Here is a 21,839-nt window from a genome sequence, read left to right on the forward strand (position 1 = left end):
TCCTCTTAGTGTTTCCTACTTTCTCTCAGGGATAAATGCAATGCATTAAAGTATGCACACAACGGAAGGCTTGAATGGATTAACGCAAATGATCAAGCCTTTAAATCCACACGTCGGTAAATTAAATGAACAAATGAGTGACAGCACAATTTACTCATTTGTTAAAACTGAAAAGCAGGACGGGTATTGAAAGAATGATCTCTCGCCTTAACAAAGTTGTTAATCACTGGCAATTAAAATGACAATTAGTTACTAAACGTTGCAGTAACTCTTCTAACACCGGAGTCAGAGGGAAATAGATGAAAAAGCTGTTTGTTAGTTGAGAAGAACAGATTTAGCTGGAAACATGAATACAAAGTGCTCCTGAACTCATGGGAATAATGTCTGAGAATAGTCCAGAAAGTTAGCGCAACATCGTCTATTGCTCTTCATCTTACAATACACGATAAACCTGCTAATCAAGAATGCAACTAAAGTAAAATAACAAACTAAATGAAACAACCTTAACATGTACAGGTGCACATTGGTATTATCGGCCACTTTCTGTGGTGTTGTTCTTATTGTCTGTCCTTTACATATCGGGTCAACGTTTGTAAATCTGGTTACCGAATTCGATTTTTCTGCTCGTGCTGCAACTAATGATTATTTAAATCCTCAATTAAAGTGGCAATTACTTCTCGTGTGGGCCATAAAATGTCAGAGAAATGCAGATCACATTTCCGTAAAGGTCGATTTCACCTCTTCAAATGTCTTGTTTTGTTTTTCGATCAACAGTCGAAAACCTAAAGATATTCAAAGAGGAGCAGCGAATGCTCACAGTTCAGAAGCTGTAACTGTAAGCTGGGACTCAAACCATTAATCCATTATCAAAATAGTTCTTAGATCAGCTCAATCATTCTTCAACTAAACCTTTCAGCTCCGTGTTCTGCTCTGTATTTCTTCACATTTTGTGTCCGTGTCACTTCCTTCTGTAGTTGTCGTGGATTTTTATATATGCCCAGAGTGTTGCGGATCTATCTCTACTTTTGATCTCATACAGTGAAAATATGTTCTAGCAGTTTGTTCTCACAATTCAGGAGCAGATAAGAGCTATGTTTGTGTCAGCATCTTGTTTGTTGAGTGATTATATTTACTCTACAGGCAGCACTAGTGGCTGTGCTGATGACCAGCTGATAGAAGAGGGATTTAGAGGGGTTGTGTTTTTGCATTTGTAGTGTGAAATGTATCTTACACGTCTCCACACAGGCCCTCTATAGGATGTTTGTCCCATTTGTTCATGTTGCCAGAATGGATCCAGTTCTCTAGCGTCTCAGCATTATGAATACACAATCACGAGGACGTGCAAATGAACAGAAGAGGGAGCTGAAATGACACAAATCAACACCAGCTATTAACACAACGTCACAGGGAATAGGCGGTTGACTTATATGAGCTGTAGACATCTGCATTGTATAGTTAAGTTGTTTACTTGCTTCTAGATTTGGAATATATAGTGTATGGAATTGAAATGCTTACTGAAAATGTCTTTCTTTGCATTTGGCAGCAAAGATGTGACTTTGGTACTAAACTAACTATTCATATTATTTTCATAACCTTCATCACATGAATGTTTAATGCAATGTAACATTAGTCTCATATTTACTTTTGGCTAAAGGCAAGGTTGTAGAGCTTTATTGAAATTGACACAAATCCTCGCCATGAATATGCAGTCCTTTAATAATGTTTGACTAATCTTTGCATTTCATGTTTATCAATCTATTGTGTTGTATGCAGTATGACTGTTGGGTTAGGATTTTGTTAGAGTGAGACTTTACTGCATGTCTTTGTAGCACCCATGGAAACATTTGGTGTACAACTAAATCACCATTATTAATTTTTTCCAAAATAGTTTTGGAAAATATCATCATCTTAGTTCAGCAGCTGATCAACATGTGGTCACTTCTCAAGAGTGGGTCAAGTCGCACCATCTTCCCTAAAACATACCCAGAATGCAATGAGTCTTCAGACTACTTAATATTTCTGTTACCATGGTCACTGTGTCAGATTAGGCGATTATAGAGTCGTGCAATTTTGGCCGAGAGACATGACGGACGACGCGACCGATCAAAGCTCGACGTCTTCCCCGACACGCGCGATGTCATCAGGAAGGTGGTGCTAGGGGCCGACCATTCACAAGAATGTAAACACACAGTGGTGCAGTTAACGATGCTGTCTTGTGTTTGAAAAAAATAAATAAAAAGCCAAAAGAAAGAAAACGACTGTGACCTTTCCTCTGTTTCCCAGTTCCACCTGAAGCAACAACATCTTTATCTTTCACATCATTCCTCTTTCGCTTCTCCGTGTGGAGAATTTAGTCTCTTCATAACACTTTAAAATAAACATTATAGAGCAAATTAAACAATTAAACAGTATATTGTCTCCCAAAAAAACAAAAGTATCACACAACTCATGGCATTGTATCTTTACAGATATACGTTTGTGGTGTATTTCTGAAGAATATAATTGTATTATAAAGTAAACTCTTTATTTGGTATTATTATAACAGTGCTTACAGCATTTCATTTTCACTTTCTCTAAATGAAAATCAAATGGAAGATATATTTTGTGCTTTGTTCTGTCACTAGCCATCGATGGTGTCGTCCTTTGTGATCCTTTACAGTAAGAGGGCTATTAGTGTTTACTGTAACGTTCAAATAAAAGCTGTGTGGGCCGACTGAGTCATAGCGGCTTTCAAAAGGAGGATCATTTGTTAAAGGAGCATCTAGTTATTTATAACTTGCTGTCCAAATGTCCAATGCTGACCAAGAAACTGCAACGTCCACGCCTCCACCTCTGGCACAGCCTACGCTGACCTGTAATGGACAGAAAAAGAACAAGGTTGCAGACTAATTTGAGAACAAACAGTTACATCTCGTGTAGAGAAAATATTTCAGGATGCAGCAGCTATTATCGACATTCTGTCTTTGACTGGTGTTGTAACAGTATACCAATATCGCCGTGTGAAAAGTGACTTGTATCATGTCGTGTGCATTTGCTTATCTATGTACGGTATTGAAAAAAACAAACTTGTGTGTGAGTTAAAGGTACAGATCGTAGCACCTACAGTATATGTTGATTGTTAATAATCAGATAAGATAATAATAAGAGGACATTATTTACAATAATTTAATAGTGAATTATGTTCATTATTATAATTATGTTCTTATTTCTTTTAAGGGTTAACTAATAATATTATATTAATGCTAATAATAATAATAATAATAATAATAATAATAATAATAATAATAATAATAATAATAATAATTTAAAATAAAAAAATACGAGAGTTATCGTACTGTGAAAATGTGAATGTCATACCATTATAACCCTATCTTTGGCAAGTTAAAAATTCAAGTATGGTATTTAACAACCCTATCACATTTGCAGATATACGTATATTAGACTATATATATATATATATATATATATATATATATATATATATACAAATACAAAAAAGCACCTTTTAACAAGTGCCCTCAATCATTCCAGAGGTCTGAAGGCTTTTTGATTCAGCCATGATGAATTGTAATGGCTTTGTCAGCGCTGTCTGCCGCTGTTTCTGAGTCTTTGAAATGAGAAATCAATATAGAGGTTGGCTTGGCACCGGATGTAAAGTGACAAGGTCGGCATGTCGACGTAGTGTTAGGCGAAGACATCGGCAAAAGAGACCTCATCTTTTGTTAGGATCAAAGAAAGGAGCACTCGCACAGTAAGACACGGCGCTACACACACACACACACACACACACACACACACACACACACACACACACACACACACACACACACACACACACACACACACACACACACACACACACACACACACACCTAATCCGTGGATCACTGAGGTGACAGTCTTGACAATGAGGAGTCGAATGAAAGTGGGTGTCCGTGCTGGCGTGTGTTTCAGTTTTAAAATAAAACTCACCACATACACGCAGCTCTGCCACTCTTCCTCTCTCCTTCATCTTTTCTGTCGGGCACTTCCATACTACTCATCTAAATTGGTGAAATTGGTGATAATAAACAGGAAGTATATCTCGGAGCAGGAGATGGGGATCAGAAAGATGGAGCCCTTTTTGATTGTGCACCTTCCAGTAACAATGACAACAAAACAAAACTGGTTTTGCTTTGTTGTTGCAGCTTCACACTAGGTGGATACGAGGTGACATCTGTTCAGGAATCCCTGTTCATACACCTGAAAGGCTTTGGCGCTCTTCTTCTGAAATAGAGAGATTAATAAATGTCCCTCTGACTGCTTCAGGATTAAAAAAAAAAAAGTCCAGATGTGTGTGTGTGTGCGCGTGCGTGTGTCGGCGCATCGTCGTCGGCACAATATGCTGCACGTTATCTCCGCACAGCCACCTGTTTATATGAGGGGAGTCAACAAACATCATATGAATTCCAATAAGGTTCACCCTCAGAGTACACACACTTCATCATCATGAAGCTAGCACTGTTCACTGTAATCTAAATCCCTTATTTGAAAGCTGTGTTTGTGTGTGTGTGTGTGTGTGCGTGTGTGCGTGTGTGCATGTGTGTGTGTGTGTGTGAGTGTGTGTGAGAGACGGGAGGACGGCGGCAGGGAGGGTGGGAGATTAAAGCTGACAGTTTGCAGTGGTGTTAGGGGCAATGTGCAGAGTGGGGTTAAGATAAAGGGTCTTTGGTATCAGCAAGGGATTGATCGCAGGGTTAATTAGCAAGAACTGTGCTCGTCATGCAACTGGCAGGTAAACCACAGATTTGAAGGTACACATGGAAAAGAAACACACTGAAAGGAGTTTCTGATTTGACTGCTGCTCCTCGCCTGCACTACTCCTGTTTTTGGATACTTAAATCAAAATGCCGATGGACCGAAGCTCAAACAACCTTTTCTCGAGTAAAACTTGAAAATAGTTCAAATATTCACCTCACATGCTGCTCCCATTTTCAGTAAAGCAATAAGACTTTTAAAAACTGGAAACGTGTTGAGAATTAAAGCTGCTAATCCCGAGGATTAATACAATTGAGTTTGCTGGATTTTGGTAATGCCCTGTTTCCTAAACTTTGCCCATTAGGCACCTGCTGCTGTCACACTCCAATGGCCTCACAGGAAATTGCCTGGTTTTTAGAGGGCGAGAGTATGCCAGGACATTTGAACTGCTACACAGAAAACACACTCACACACTCACACACTCAACACGCTTCACAAAGACAGGAGGGGAGATTTTGCTGTTTTTGTCCTTTGGCTTTATGAGCCCAATTACTAGCTTCAGTGTGTGTGTGTGTGTGTGTGTGTGTGTGTGTGTGTGTGTGTGTGTGTGTGTGTGTGTGTGTGTGAGTGTGAGCGTGAGTGTGTGTGTGAGAGAGAGTGTGAATGTGAGTGTGAGTGTGAGTGTGAGTGTGTGTGTGTGAGCATGAGTGTGAGTGTGTGTGTGTGAGCGTGAGTGTGAGTGTGTGTGTGTGAGTGTGAGGGTGTGTGTGTGTGTGTGTGTGTGTGTGTGAGTGTGAGCGTGAGTGTGAGTGTGTGTGTGAGAGAGAGTGTGAATGTGAGTGTGAGTGTGAGTGTGTGTGTGTGAGCGTGAGTGAGTGTGTGTGTGTGAGTGTGAGTGTGAGTGTGTGTGTGTGTGTGTGTGTGTGAGAATGTGCGTTGCTGCGAGCAGGTGTGTCAGCGGACCCTGACAGTCAGATTTCACGGGCTGAGCCACCAGCAGACATGCTCTGTCTTGGAGTCGAAGAAATGATTTGCCCAAGGCTCCTCGAGGACCCTTTTACAACATTTCTAGAAGAATTGTGAGCGAGCCACTGGCCACTGATTACCATACCTCCTCAGCTCGCCTCACTGTAGCAACTTGAAACAACGATTGTCCAGTAAAATGGAGTACTTGTGGCAGCATGTTTTTTTCTCTTTGAATTGTAGTTCAAATGTTCCTTGGCTGGTGTATGAAAAAAAACATTGCTTTACTTTGCTATGGCTGCAGACTTTGCTTTGAGGGCTTTAAATGGTTATAGATTCACACGTATCAGTGCCGAGGGAGGAGGATTACAGTGACACACTTTCATTGATGCAGAGCACAAAGGGCCAGCCGTCATCATCCGTGCACAAAGCTCAAATAACTGAGGTTTCTGACATGTAGTTCTGCGCCATCTTATGGCAGAAAATCTAACTGCAACAACTTCAAATATATACATGTTGATGATCTAAAGGAAAGTAATAGCAGCGACACTGTTAACATGTGACATGTTGACAGGCGTTACTTCGTTATTTCTTTCAAATTCTTCAAAACCTCATATTTAATAAACACACACATATACATATACGCACACACACACACACACACACACACACACACACACACACACACACACACACACACACACACACGTAATGTTCTTTGATTTACTTCTTAGTAAGTGCAACAGTGAGGGGAGGCAATGAATACATTTCTGAGTAACACCTAGTCTATAACCCAGAAATACTCAACTTTCTTTACCCAGAAATCCAAAATGACAGAGGGCCAGTTAATAACCAAACAATAATAATATTTCTCAGATAAAAAAATAAATAAAAAGCACACATGCACATCTATAAATGTGACTTTGCTTCTCTGTAGGTGCCGGTTGGCATGTGTAGAATTGGTCTGAACAATAAATGAACAGCCCATTTAGCCAGGCCGCTAACTATTGCTGAATAAAAACAACTGTCCTCGCCCCTTTTGGTCCACCTGGTGGAAACTAACCTACTCTGTCAACATGCTGCTTGAATCAAAACCTTTTGGAACCTGTTCATCCCCTTGTGTTCTATCTATAAATCAAACACCAAGCGTCTGATATATTAAACACCAGCCAGAGCAATGCATCACTCAACCACACATACAAATATTTCACTGCAGCGCCAAGGCCGAGGAAAAACAACAGACAACACTCCATCCAAAAGGTAAACAAGTCGAGAGAGCAGCGTCCTGTATCACTCCACTCGCCTTCCCTTTTACTGAGCAGTCTGATGTGCGCTTTTACACTTGCTCATTCCTTGGCGCTTAAACCTAAACACTGTGTATAAATAGGCCAGAACCTGTCGTTCTCTCCCCTTTTTGTTTCCTCCTTGATTCCCTCCCATGTTGCTCTACCTCCACAACTAACCAGTCACTTCTTTACATCTACAGCTATGCCTCTACTGACCCCATTCTCATTTCTCCAGCCCTCCTCTTCCCAACTACCCAACACCATCTCCGTGTACAGCGCCCTCAGGGAGGAAAACTAGTCATTAGTATGCTGATACATGAGCCAGTGGTGGTGCCATAACTAGTTAAACAGCTATTTCCACCTCTCTCGCTGTGGAGTGAAGCACTGAAGAAGCCTCTGATGTGTGTGTGTGCGCGTGTGTGTGCGTGTGTGTGCGTGTGACAGTGTGTGTCTTATAATGAGGCTGAAGTAACACGGCGGTACATACTGTTCTTGTCACAGTGAAAGGTATAACGTCGATGACAGATGCTCACTATGTGGTCTAGCACTGACTCACTCCCATCTATCTTTCCGTCTTACTTTCTGTCTGTCTCTTTATACGTGCGTAGGGGTTATGCAGTTACATAAGAATCCACACAGATTCCTGGGAACTGCGCTCTGTTCGTTTGTGCGAGCAAAGGAGCGAGGGAGCGTTACCATGACGATGGCATTAGAAACCAACCTTACATCGAACCGTGTGTGTGTGTGTGCGCGTGTGTATTTGTGTCTTCCTGTTGTGTTTTTTTCTCGTGTCTGAGCAGTTCTGCATTTGAAACGGTGCCATTAGAGCCGAACCCGGAGAAATATGGGCCCCTTCGGTGCATTGAAAGAGAAAGAAGAGGGGAGGAGGACGACGGAGAGATGGAGAGCAGAGGAGAGATTTGTTGGTGGAAACATTCAAGATGGAGGGGAAAAATGAGGATGCAAGGGAATTAATTAGAGGGAAGGAGATGCTGATTGTGGACCCAGATGTTTCTAAATGATCTGTTGAAAACCCCCACCTCTCCAACTCTCCCTGTCTTTCACGCCTTTGAATATGTCATTTTGCCAATGCAGTGAGCAGCTTGTGCACCAAAGCTATGAGTAAGCTGTGTGTGGGTTTGTGTTTGTGTGCATGTGACTGTTGGAGTGTACTGTGACTGTGCCTGAGAGTGTCCACATCTACTGTATTTGACCTGACCTACTCTGATCAGATTAGTAGTGTTTTCTGCAGCCAATGCTACGGGGTGTGAGTCCATGCTTGACCCACAACATGGGCCACCTCCCATTGCTGTCAGGTCTCCTACATCCCCGTGTCTCCTCTGCCATTCTGTCTGACTCGCAGCATTTCAGGTGTCAAAATCAATTTTTTCGGATATTTTCTTCTTCTTCTTCTTCTTCTTCTTCTTCTTCTTCTTCTTCTTCTTCTTCTTCTTCTTCTTCTTCTTCTTCTTCTTCTTCTTCTTCTTCTTCTTCTTCTTCTTCTTCTTCTTCTTCTTCTTCTTCTTCTTCTTCTTCTTCTTCTTCTTCTTCTACTTCTTTAGGATCATTATGATGCTAACCGCATCCCATCCTATCTTGTTGTTCAATATCTTAAAAAGTTGTGAATGGATTTGTATGAAATTTGAAAAATTGATCAAGGGAAACTGTTTATACTTTTCAAACTAAGACAATGTTCAGACCGACAATGCAATGTGGTAAACATGCAGTCTCCTCATTCATTTCAAGGCAACGTGAAGTTACCTCAGGACCGCTGAGAATAAAATGATTAGGCATGCATCGATGCAATACGGCAAATTGGCATTGACGCTGTTACTGACCTCATTAGTGATTCGGATATCTGCCATGAAGAAACAGAACCGTATTAAATACAGTTTCTTGTCCATGTCATAAAATTCAGTGCTTCCAGTTACACCAGGCTGCATCACGACAAAATCCACGCAGTACAGAGGGAACTGCATTGTTATTGGATCAGTATATTAAAAAGATTGTTGCATTTCTATAGTTTTAAAATCAAATATCCTAGTACCTTATATTAAACGGATGTGCATCTAACGTGTGTGTGGGCATCTAAGCCTTTAAAGTCATTGATTGTATTGTATTATTTAAACTGGACTATCTGGATTATCATCTTTTTACCAGTAGCTTTAGCAACATGCCAACATCAACTGCAGCCTACTGTATATTGTTAACACAATTCTTCCGTCTGAATGTCCTCTGACTGGGCAAAGGTAATACGTGTAACGTCTCAGTACAAGGCATATACAGTAGCTTGGGGGTTCCGAGCGTTGGCATTCGACAAAAAACGTGAAGGTAAATGTAATTCCTGGGGATACTGGGCCGAACAAGATGTGTTCATCAAGAAGCGACGTCAGTTCCATTGACTGGTGGATGATCATTTAAACTGCGGGGGTGATTTGCTGCCTGATAATACATGGGAATCGTTGAGGTCACATGGGACTAATGTAACAGAGTGATCCGAGTCACATGAATGGATGTGTGAATTGTTGTGAAACCATGTCAGAGGGGCATTGTTGTGCATTTGCCATTGCTGTGATAATGTCGGCATTGGCAACATACAGTAAGGAGTAACTGATGATCCATGCATATTATGTGGTCACGCAAAATGACTTGACAGAAGGGGCTGCTTCATTCATTAGTTCCGTCACTCCTGCGAAACATAAGTTGTTTTTATTCAGCTCAGTTTATTTGACTCCTACGGGGCTCTGTCCTGATCTCATCTACTAACTGCCGTCTACTATTGGTGTTAAAACAAACAGTTGCTGTTGACCCCATGGAAATACGTCACAGGGATATAACAACAAAATGTCTGTAGCCTTGCAGGTATATGCAATCTCATACCTTATTTTATATCTCATACGATCACATATCTTTCCATACAGAACATAATGTATTTTTACAATGCAGCCTATGACCCATTTCATAAAGGGTTTACATTCTGTTTTTATATCCCTCCCAAGTAATATAACAGAAAGGATAGTTAAATGTATCCTGTGAGATAATCAATGCTATCACGCAACTGCATGATTTACAATTCATCCAGAGGCTCACGTCCCTTTAACACAATTTGGACTCTACCCGATAAGACGTACACGACCTGGCTATCTGTTCTTTGCTATTAACGAGCTATCTCTCACACTAGTCTATCAGCTGTGTGTTTTCTCAGCTTGGAGCACTGCATCCTCCTATTTCGCTGCGCCCCTCAGAGACCAAGGGACAATCTCACATCCTTGCTGTCCTGCACAGAAAAAAGAAAAAAAGTTTTGATAGCTTTGAGAAAACTTTCATGTTCCTATGGGAACTCCTGTTTTTCCTATTGTTTCGGATTATCAAATAATTTACAGGTGATGGGAAAATACCAGCTGCTGGTTATGAATATGGCAAAAATGTGCAGACAAATGTTGTGACACGATGACATCTGTGCTTCTGCTGCATTAACAAAATCAAAATTGACCAAGCTGAACCCAGAAAGAGGGAGAAGAATGTCATAGATAAATAGATAGAGAGGAAAAATAAAAAGTATGTGTGTGTCTTGTGCATGTGTGTCGTCTCAAAGTGCTCAACCTGTCATTCAAGCTTTGGGGGGTTTATCTTTCTGGAGCAAGGGCACCTGGCTTAGCTGGTTTTGCTGTGGGGACGGCAGATATCTGTGTGTACACTCTGAAGATGTGACAGCAGGTATCCACTAGGGGGGGAGAGATATGACACCGTGTCATTATGTGCAGTGCATAAAACATTCGCAGCAATAAGCTGTTCTTTTTATGTTTACCCCCGTTTTGTTCTCTTGGAACATGCATACGCAACAAACACACGCGTAGGAGCAGTGGGCTGGAAGGGTAGATAGAATAGAGCGGGGATATGTATGTTTCGCCTCGGCCAGTTATCTTCTCCCAGTCAATGCGCCACATGATGACTCTGAGAGGCTTGAAATTACAATCGTGCTCATGTGAAGTGAAAATATTTTGGATGAGCGCATTCACCAGCTCAAGCCTACTCCCCTCCCCCCCCCCCCCCCTGTACCCTGTGCAGCTCTTTCGCTCTGACATACACTTACAAGCACACATTGTGCACTTGTACAAAAAAAAACACCTGACACACACACACTAACAAGTCCACAGGTTTGCAGATGGCTGGATGCATCATTTTGACAGCTGAACATAGATTATGAGTCCCTGAGCTGTCTCCTTAAACATAAACATGGCAGAAATACCCACGAGGGGTAACATTACGGGGTGACGGTGAAAGACAATAGTACACACACGAAATGCTTATCTTAAACAACTCTCAATCCGTTGAATGGTGATGAAGTTAACGCACATCAGGAATTAATAATGCACCTTCCTGATCAACCATCTGAGTCATAGATTGTTAACTGCTCATCATGGACCAGTCCATTAATTAATGGTGTGAATGGATGTATTATAATAATGAGGTGAAAAGCATTGATTAATTGCTTGCCCTTAGACACTCGGTCGACAGATACATCAGCCAGCCTCGTACTCCTCTGTTTCAGTTCATGTTCACAATGTGGTGGTTATGTGTGTGTGTGTGTGTGTGTGTGTGTGTGTGTGTGTGTGTGTGTGTGTGTGTGTGTGTGTGTGTGTGTGTGTGTGTGTGTGTGTGTGTAGCCCCACTTATCATTCCATGAGCCTCTTCCAAACACCTCCAACTAACTGACGTCACCGATTAACTTCTAACCACCAGCACTAAAACTGTCCTCCTGTGGATGGATCACTGTGGATTTTAAACAATATGAAATGAAAATTAGAATTACAATTCAGCAATGTTATAATAGCCAAGAGTTAATAGTTATGTTCCCCACTAAGCAAAGAAATACTTTAGTTTAGTTTATTTGCACAATAATGAAGATATAAAACGCATACAATAGGGAAAAAACAACTTAATTATGATGCAGGAGAGCCTGAAATGCTTATTTACAGTACACCCTTATTTAAACAAATATATATCGACATTTGATTCAACTATCAATATAATTACCATGGATTAAATGTACAAATCACACTAGAAATATATCTTCAGTTTAGTTCTTTAAAAGCAAATGATCATAATTAGTTTTAATATAAATAGAAATGAAGCTAAACTTCAAGCATGCCTTAAGGACATAACAACTTGGATGTCTAGCAACTTCTTGATGTTAAACACACTGAAGTTATTATATTTGGCCCTAAACGTGTCCGAAAGGCATTTTCTAATGACATAGAAGCTCTGGATGGCATTAATTTGGCCTCCAGCACCACTGTAAGGAATCTTGGCGTCATCTTTGATCAGGATCTGTCGTTTAACTCCCACATAAAACAAATCTCAAGGACTGCCTTCTTTCATCTACGTAACATTGCAAAAATAAGACACATCCTGTCTCAAAATGATGCAGAAAAACTAGTCCATGCTTTTGTTACTTCAAGGCTGGATTACTGCAACTCATTGTTATCAGGTTGTCCCAAAAAGTCGCTTAAGACTCTTCAGATGATCCAAAATGCAGCGGCACGTGTATTGACAAGAACTAGTAAACGGGATCATATTACTCCTGTATTAGCTGCTCTGCACTGGCTCCAGGTAAAATACAGAATATAATTCAAAATCCTTCTCCTGACTTACAAAGCAATTAATGGTCAGGCTCCAGCATATCTTAAAGATCTCATAGTACCTTATAAACCAGGGGTCACTAACAGGCGGTCCGAGTCCGGACCCAGACGCCGACCTATCCGGACCCGGACCTATAATCAATAAATTATTAAGGGATTTTCTATTTTAACTGGCGCAGCTTTTTTCGTTTTTAAGGCACTGGTTTAGCGGTTCAGGAAACTCACAGACCAATTGCATGCGAGTTAAGCCGTCCCACGTGATGCTACTCAAATCTATCTAAATCAAATGCCAATCAAATCTGTGCATTCCAGGTGACAAACATTGCGACTCTGAATACAGACAGATGAGAGGCGAGAGGCGAGTGACAGACGGAAAGACGAGTTAGCGATACAGGGAGAGAAGACGGAGAAAGGGAGAGAAGACGGAGAAAGGGAGAGAAACACAGACGAAGAGACGAGTGAGCGGCAGAGAGAAAAATAACTACTCATGGTGCTCTCCAAGAACAGAGAAGTCAACAGAGCTTGCAACCCAGAATGGACTCATTCATGTTCATCCTTCCCACTGGGAGCACAACGCCAGTGTCTCATATGCTCAGAGACCGTGGTGCTCATTAAAGTGGTGATGTGAAACTCCACTGTGAGACAAAGCACAACGTTTTTGACCAAACATACCCACTCAAGTCTGAACTGAGGGCACAGAAAATGAGCACAAAGAGCCCAATATGATTTTGATTGGTGTCAAAATAAAGCAAATAGGCCACCTGTCAGCATCATCAGCCACAGAGAACAGTTTAACCCAGGATGTGCTAGTCTGGGTTAAACTGTTCAATTGTTAAGATGTATTGAGATCTATGTGTTTATTCTAACATTGGTTGAGAGTTAAATCAAGATGTGAAACAGTTAAAGAAAAAGGGAAACTCAAGCTGCTGCTACACTTTATTTTATTGTTCTAAGATTAAGCAAGATTTATTTTAAGATGCACAATTTTTCAAAAGCTATTTTATTCATTGTCTCAATTTTATTTTTAAATGCAGCCTGAGAAGAACATTATACATATCTACAGTATTATATATATCTGTATAGTTCAATGTTAAGTGACAATAAATATTGTTGAAATGTTTTTAAATTGTACTTTCTTTATTAGATTTGACAGTCAGTTGTTGATGACGTGCAGACGTTGATACAGCTACTAGGCTACTTCAATATATCTCACACTAATTCATAACGCAAGTTAGACATTATGATGCTCCGGACCTTTGCTTGCTGAAAACTTCTCTAACAGGACCTCTTTGTATTTTAGTTGAATACCCCTGTTATAAACCAACTAGAGCAGGGGTTCTCAACAGGGGGCGGCATTCAGAGGACTTCTGGGGGCGCTGGAAGCAATATTTTAGAGGGGGGGGGGGGGCGTTCACGTGTCTTTGGGGGTGTATGTGTGTACGGCCTGCGATTTAATTCATAAACACACGCAAAAAATCTACTCCAAAAAAATAAATCCAAATCTAGTCAGATATAGACTATAACCGACGACTGGCCAAGGTCAGGGTCCTTGAACACAACACGAGCGGAACGTGTCATCACGCGGTCACGTCATGTCAAAAAATTCAATATTAAACGAGACGGTCATTGACATCAGCGAACGCAGCATGGCGAGTGTAACAAAGAGAAAGGTGGATGACGAATGTTCCAGGAGAAATGGACGAATGATTATTTCTTTGTGGAAGTAAAAGGCCAGTGTTTGTGTGGACATGCTTGCGGTCATGGAAAAGGCTCTCGAGCTGCATTACAGCACGAAACATGCCAAACTGCACGAGCTGAAAGTCGAGTCGAGTGCGTTTAAATAAAGTTAACATGTGTGTTTTTAGGCTTTTATTTTTATTTTGCTGAGCAATAAAGTGCTGCTTGAAAAACAGAAACAAGCGCCGTCCCCCTCAGCCATCACTGTTCGAAAGCATTAATGTTATTCCAAAGATACACCATGAATAAAACTAACCTGAATTAATGTTAAAACACTAACACTCTGGTCGGGATTTGGACCAGCAGCAGACGAGCTGCACTCTGGCTGCTCGTAGTAGCAGAGCTAACACCAGCAGAGCTAACATCAGCAGAGCTAACACCAGCAGAGCTAACACCTGCAGAGCTAACACCAGCAGAGCTATCGTTATAGCAGAGCTAACACCAGCAGAGCTAACACCAGCAGAGCTAACACCAGCAGAGCTAACGTTATAGCAGAGCTAACACCAGGAGAGCTAACGTTATAGCAGAGCTAACACCAACAGAGCTAACAGCAGCATCACTGCTGCTGATTCAGGCTGTGTGTTTAAAAAACGTGGATATTTTCGCCTGAGTTTCTGAACGTTGGGGTTAACGTCGCTCCATTTATAATTAATGTCTTGGATTTTTGACTTTTTTGGACTTTGTAGTTCTCTCCTCTCCTTTCCTCTCTCGTTTGTTCGCGAAACGGAGAGAATGTGAATGCGCAAAGCAACGCCGTAAACACGGAAACATGCACATAAATTAAATAAATAACATAAGCCTTTGGTTTATTTAATAAAAAAACACATTTGGCGCTATATATTTATATAAAATAAAACATGGGGTTCTGTTGGGGGGGGGGGGGCGCAGTGCCTCAGACTTGTTCCTTCCTAGAATTGAAATACTAAATTAATATAATCAATATGTAATATAAATTATAAATACTAAGAATAATAATTAGAATAATACAAACAGCATAATAATCAACATTAGAATTCAGGGGAGACAAAAAGGAAGCGTACATTTTATTTGATGGGGGGGGGGGGGGGGTGGCGGTAAGGGAACTGGATAATGGATAGGGGGCCCAAAAAAAAACAAACACTGAACTAGAGCATTGCGCTCCCAGAATGCAGGGTTATTTGTAGTTCCTAGATTCTCTAAGAGTACAATGGGAGCCAGAGCCTTCAGCTATCAAGCTCCTCTCCAGTGGAACCAGCTTCTAGTTTGTGTTCGGAAGGTAGACACACTCTCCACATTTAAGAGCAGGATAAGACTTTCCTTTTTGATCCCTCCTCAGTTGCTCTCCCTGAGGGTTCTTCCATTTTTCCCCCTTTAATTATGGAAATTTTTCCTCGTGCGATGCGAGGGTTTAAGGACAGAGGGTGTCGTAACCTGTACAGTCTGTAAAGCACACAGAGACACATGTGTAATTTTTGATATTGGGCTATATAAATACATTTTATTTTATTTTATTTTATTTGAAACCTAGCAAAAATAATGTCAAAACTGCAGTGCACATACTGGTAGCATTAATGACAACATATATTAATATTAGGTCAGTGGTGCAGAATTGTGACATAATCCTGAATATACAGTATATATAGGGACAATCCAGATATAAAAACATTTAGCACATTTGATATTTGTGAGACACTGCATTCAAACACTGATTTACTCAATTTACTGATTTAATTCTGCTTCTTGTTGATGGACAGGTAATTTAGGGGAAACAACTCATTCTTGTTGTACACTTTTTAACCATTTTCATTGGAACATTAAACAAATCTTACTTCATCCTGTTCATCCGAATTTCTCTCCCACACTTCACTCAAACCATACTAAGTGGCCTTGTTTGGTGCAATGTGAACATCAAATGTTCAATTTTAAAGTGCAACGCCCACTGATCAGTCATCCTTACTGTATCTTGATGTTGACTTCTTATGCATTGAGCTCAGATTCCCATGATAATTTACAGCAGGCTGTAAAAGTGTGTTTGTTTATTTAGATCCGCATACTGTATTGCAGTAGCTACCCTCCTGGGGTCCCCATTCGTATGTTTAACAATACTTCAATAACAGAAAATACATCGATACACATCGGTAGAGTTAATTGACAAAGTTTTCCTCGGCCTGATTGTTGTTATTCTCATCAGATTAATAATTGACTTCACTTTTAAGACTCAAATATCTTAAATTTTAGTAACAGAAATCTGTCTCTGAAATAAGACAAAATGGGGAAAATGTTTTTATCATCCTAATCCTGTAGACATCCTGCAAGCATTGCACTAAAGAAATGCAGTGATAAGGCTGTCTCATATCCTTCTGTAAAGCTAACACCGCTGAGGCCAAAGGCTGGCTGGAAGATGTGTTTGCTGGGAAAACATCTCCCATTTCACAAATGTAACAGTGTTTGTGGGTACACATACTTTTTCAAAATCACATATAATTGGCCTGATCTCCATTTCGCTTTATTTCTCCTGCCCCCTCACTCACAAATTGGTATTGGCCCATTTCATACCTGGTTGAAACTAGAAGGGATTTGCATTTGAATTTTTAACAGAACAAATACGCAGCAGATAAATCTCTCATCCACATTCAGTTAGAGGGCAGACTGTTACTGAAATTTCCTTGGCCAGCAGGACACAATTGTCAAATCCTCCTGTCACAAATGGTAGCCATTAAGAGTGTTGATAAGGATGGTAATGCTTCCAGAGTGGGTTACGCAGCTCTATGGAACAGCGAGGTGCTGACCTTTTCACAGCAGGGTGACAACCAACAATGCCCTGCCAACATGTGTACTCTGACAATCTGACTGCATGGAACCAATGTGGAACTCGATGGGAACCAGTTCTGTCTACAGTGAGCACAATAACATGTTGCACAACATAGACACCAATGGTTCTCCAGGGTCGGAAGAAGTATTTTGATCTTTTACTTACATCTCTTGTACAAGTATCAATGCAACGATGTAAAAGTCCTGCATTCAAAGTCTTACTTAAGTAAAAGTACAGAAGTAGTAGTTTTATGTACTTGAAGTTTTAAAAGATAAAAGTTCTCAGTACGCAGTAAAACACATTTGGGTTAGTTTCATCCAATGCTTCCCAAACTGGGAGTTTGGGTTCCCTCAGGGTCACAAGATGAATCTGAGGCATCTTGAGATTTTTTTATGTGAGAGAGAAGAAGATAAAACGAGGTTCACAAATGTGTTTTCTTTTTTGGGGGATTCTTCTCAAATCTTTGCTTTTTATGTGAAATATAGGATCTTTTTAAGTTTTTTTTGAGCTTCAATCAGTTTTTTTAAATGAATGAAAACATCTGAGGCGGAAATGTCTCTTCGGTTGAACTGCTAACAACTCATGGTGACAAAACAAAACGATTGGTTTAATTTTTTTACAATTTATTGTATTTTACAAGCTAAAAATATATGTTTTTTAAAATGTAAAATCTTAATCTCAAAAGTAACTAAATCTGCTAAATACATGCAGTGGAGTAAAACGTTTATTTATGTTTAGTTTAGTATATGTTTCTGAAATATGTAGAAGTATAAAGCAGCATGAAATGGAAATACTCACTTGGGTAAATGTACTGAGTTTATTCCACCGCAGGTAGAAAGAAAATATGCGTAAACACAGAAGCTACGTGTGGGTGCAGCACGAGTATCTTCTTCCCCCTCACTTACCAGACCTCTTCAGCCAAGCCCCTTTCCTCTTGGCCCATTAAATTTCATCATCTCTGCTATCCCTCCTGTCATAAGTGGCCATCGGCTTTTAACAAGACGCGAGAGGCCAGTGAAGCAAGCATGGTTAAACGCTCTCTGCCCCTCCATTTCCCTCACTTGAGTGCAGTGGTGATGGAGTCTCATGTCTGGAAGCTTTATTTCCCCTGTGGGCACTCTAGCATATTGTGGGTCATTTGTAGCGCTTAGATGGCTGAGCTAGTGAGCAGATCTTAGCCTAAGCTCCTCCACAGAGTGCCCCAGTCTCTGCCTCAGTCTGTAAGTCTGCAGCCAACAAAGAGAGGGGATCGCAATGCATGATCGGTTTTCTGTAACAGTGAAGAAGATGCAGGGCTTCAGACACCAAGAGGAAGTGGTGTCCACTGCCATGAAATATTCTGCTCATCATGTGAACCATACATATGTCCCGTATGGCAGGTGCTTTGGGCAGTAAAGGACTCTTAAAACCTTAATATGAAATGTTACACGACAATAAGAACATACATTTGTCCTATTATGGCAAAAAAACAATTGAATGTTTGCTCTTTACCATTTGAAATTAGTAATTTTTTGCAACAATAGGTCTTTAATTTCAATACTAGAAAAGCTTCTTATTTCCAGCCAGCAATCCTCTCCAGTAGCTGCAGCTAGCTAACTAATTAACATCAAGTTGAGTTGGTAGAAAACTCTGGCAAATATTGTTTTGCTTTCAATTTTACTGAATCTTGTAAAGGATTCTTAAATGTGCACCTGATGGCTACATTTAGTACATTCAATCATTTAAACAAATTCCCACACCAACTAACCTCTTGGATTAAGTAAATAAACAGCTGTATTCTGTTAATAGCCATTCTGTCAGTATCACAGTGATATTTGTGGTTTGGTGAAACAGCGCTCCAGTAAGCGGTCAGGCAGAGAGTGGTACTGCAGCACGAGAGACGGCTTTCAAATCAAAATGATAATAAATTCATATAAAGTTCTGTGAGAAGTTGATAGAATCAGACAGACACAACAGTAACTGTAGAAAGAACTGTGTTGTGTCCAAGTGGTGTTAGTGAAAAGAATGTCACTTTTGCCTGACTGCTTTTCCCTTCTGTCCATTTCAGAAGAGAAGAGGGGTGAATACCTGGATAGAATAAAAACTTTCTTTAAAAAGTGTTCTTTGGTGGATTATGTGTTTTCCGAATTACAGGAGATGCTTGGACGGATTCAGAAAGAAGAGCCAGGAGCGTGGGAATAAATTACAATATTAGATATATATTAGATATATATTATGCGCGATGCTGCGCTGCACTGCACTTGTACTGTAATGGTACGGATAGACACACACACATCCTCATTTATATCACCGGTAACGTACGTCATGTGTAAAGTAGATTGGTCCGAGTGCATGGCGAGATAATCAAAACTCACACACACACACACACACACACACACACACACACACACACACACACACACACACACACACACACACACACCAATTACACAACACTGACCAATCAGAGAACACTGGGGGGGGGGGGGTTCAGGAGGTGTGGCTTAAAGAGACAGCTGCTAAAACGGAGCGTTTGACACAAAGTATATATTTAGACACAATATAAGAAAATAAAGTGTTTTTGAGCAATAAAGCATGTAAACATGCCCTACTAGAAACCCATATTACAAGTATGAACCTGACAATGAGCAAAATACGTCTACTTTAAGAGTTAACCTCTTAACGGCCTATCATGTGATAGTTTTGCATTTTCAGAGAGGTTGTATCTTGCCCTGTGTGCCATGATGGAGTTGTTACGCAATGCCACATATCCTTAGAAAGCTTTGAATCTCGTGTATTTAGTGAGACAAACTGTTATGAGATCAAAATCACAACAGCAACTACAGTAGGCATCTCACACAAGCAAGCAAACTCACAATCAAACCCATAACGTTGATCTAACTCACCTATGAAGTCTCTTCATTGTCCAGTAGTCAGTAATAATAATAAAAACACTTACTGGCTCATTGCAGAGGTCCACACGATCGTTTCCAGTAAAAATATATCCATCTTGAACTTCGTCATATTGATAAAAGCCCATGAACAGCTGTTGCAATCTTTGAAATCAGCTGATCGATGTGTTTATTTTTGCGATGATACTCGGTAAAAACGGCATGAGATCAAGCTATTAGCGCTATTTTGATGCTTGCTAACCGGATGCCAAACTCTGACCTTTTGATTGACACTTCATTTGAGCCAATCGGAGCTTGCATGCCTTATCAACAACCTTCAATAGCCAATGAGTGTCAACTTGATAAGGAAGTGCCAGCTCTCTTCTTTTGTTTACAGACGGAGCCAGCAGCAGCCGAGTCTCTGTTGACTGGCGTATCATGTAGCCAATGAACTGCTGAAGCTTTTGACATGTGACAACCATGATTTTTACAAATGTTATTATTTCTTCATAATTGTATTAATTAATTACAAAATAAAAAATAAACACAAAAATATTACAATTCTTTTTGTTTATACTTAACTTAATTTGTGTCATTACTACTGACATACTGAATATTGGGTATATAATTGGGTATATAATAGTCAACATTTATTTATGGCCTTTTTATCAATAAATATTATAATATCTCCAAATGCACAGCTTGTGAACGCCTGGTGTTACTCCTGTCTACTAAGTTAAGTTTTTGTCCCTTTTATCTGAAATTTGAACCTGAACTTGATAACACTTGATGCTATCTTCCTATTGTGTTTTCCAGCTCACCACTACCAGCTATACCCATCTTCAGGCATCTTTTTCAACAACAAACTTCAGGCGTTTATTTTCTTCAAATTTAGTATATTCAGACCACTATTACTCAGTGCCAGAAGCACTTGGAGTGATTCTTCAATGTTTTGCAAGAACAATAAAAGAGTTATCTTTTGAATGAGACCACAATCATGCAGCTGCTGCAAATGGTTGAAGAGCAGCTTTCAATTTACTTTGGGTTTGTCGTCTGTAGGTATTTTCGGGTAAATTCCCCCACACTGTAAGAGGTTAAGCATTGTTCTTGTATTGCAGTGTAGAGCTAGTTAGTCCTTGTGTTACAAGAATGATGTGGACACACGTAACATCAGCCTGTATTTTTCATCCTAACATAACCCTGTTTAGCTGTTAAGCTTATATACTTGTTCACATTTTCTAACAGTATGTTTCACTTATAAGGCTTTCAGGCCTTTATTGGTTTGGCTTATTTGTAGCTAACGGTTGAATTTGTATCCTATTGTTTTTGTATGTTGCACTTTTGTTTGGCTTATTTGAAGCTATGGGTCTGCACTTAAAGGATTGCACATATCTGAAGCTAATGGACTTTCAAGATTCTTGCTGTTCGGAGTTTCATTCTCATGATTGTTTGCACTTATTGTAAGTCGCTTTGGACAAAAGCACATACTAAATGAACTGTAATGTAGGATTTGTTTGGTGAATATATTATCTTGGATAATAAGTTCTGCTGTTGTGAAGGACAGAAACATCATCCAAACATTTTGGATGATATATATATATATATATATATATATATAAAACACGTTGATAAAGATGTACAGTGCCTTATTACCTTTGATAAACTGTGATTAAACACTCACTGGGGAAGAAGTTTATTGAACTGTTAATTTCATGTTCCCCAGTCAATTATGTGTACAGTTCAAACACTGCAACTGCAGTCATCATTCAAACAAACAACCACTGTACAGAACCATATCCATAGATGCTTCCAA

General features: G+C 40.1%; 1 long non-coding RNA gene across 1 annotated transcript; it reads right to left on the reverse strand.

Moving 5' to 3' along the window:
- Positions 1-1,230: 1,230 nt before the first annotated feature.
- Positions 1,231-20,286, reverse strand: LOC115014980 (uncharacterized). The gene is made up of 3 exons (XR_003832966.1): positions 20,095-20,286; positions 2,803-2,852; positions 1,231-1,362 (listed from the first exon to the last, which is right to left on the reverse strand). It is a non-coding gene; the product is annotated as an uncharacterized LOC115014980 (long non-coding RNA).
- Between the last annotated feature and the right edge of the window lie 1,553 nt (positions 20,287-21,839).

Source organism: Cottoperca gobio, chromosome 10 (genome assembly GCF_900634415.1).
Source record: "Cottoperca gobio chromosome 10, fCotGob3.1, whole genome shotgun sequence".
Lineage (NCBI taxonomy): Eukaryota > Metazoa > Chordata > Actinopteri > Perciformes > Bovichtidae > Cottoperca > Cottoperca gobio.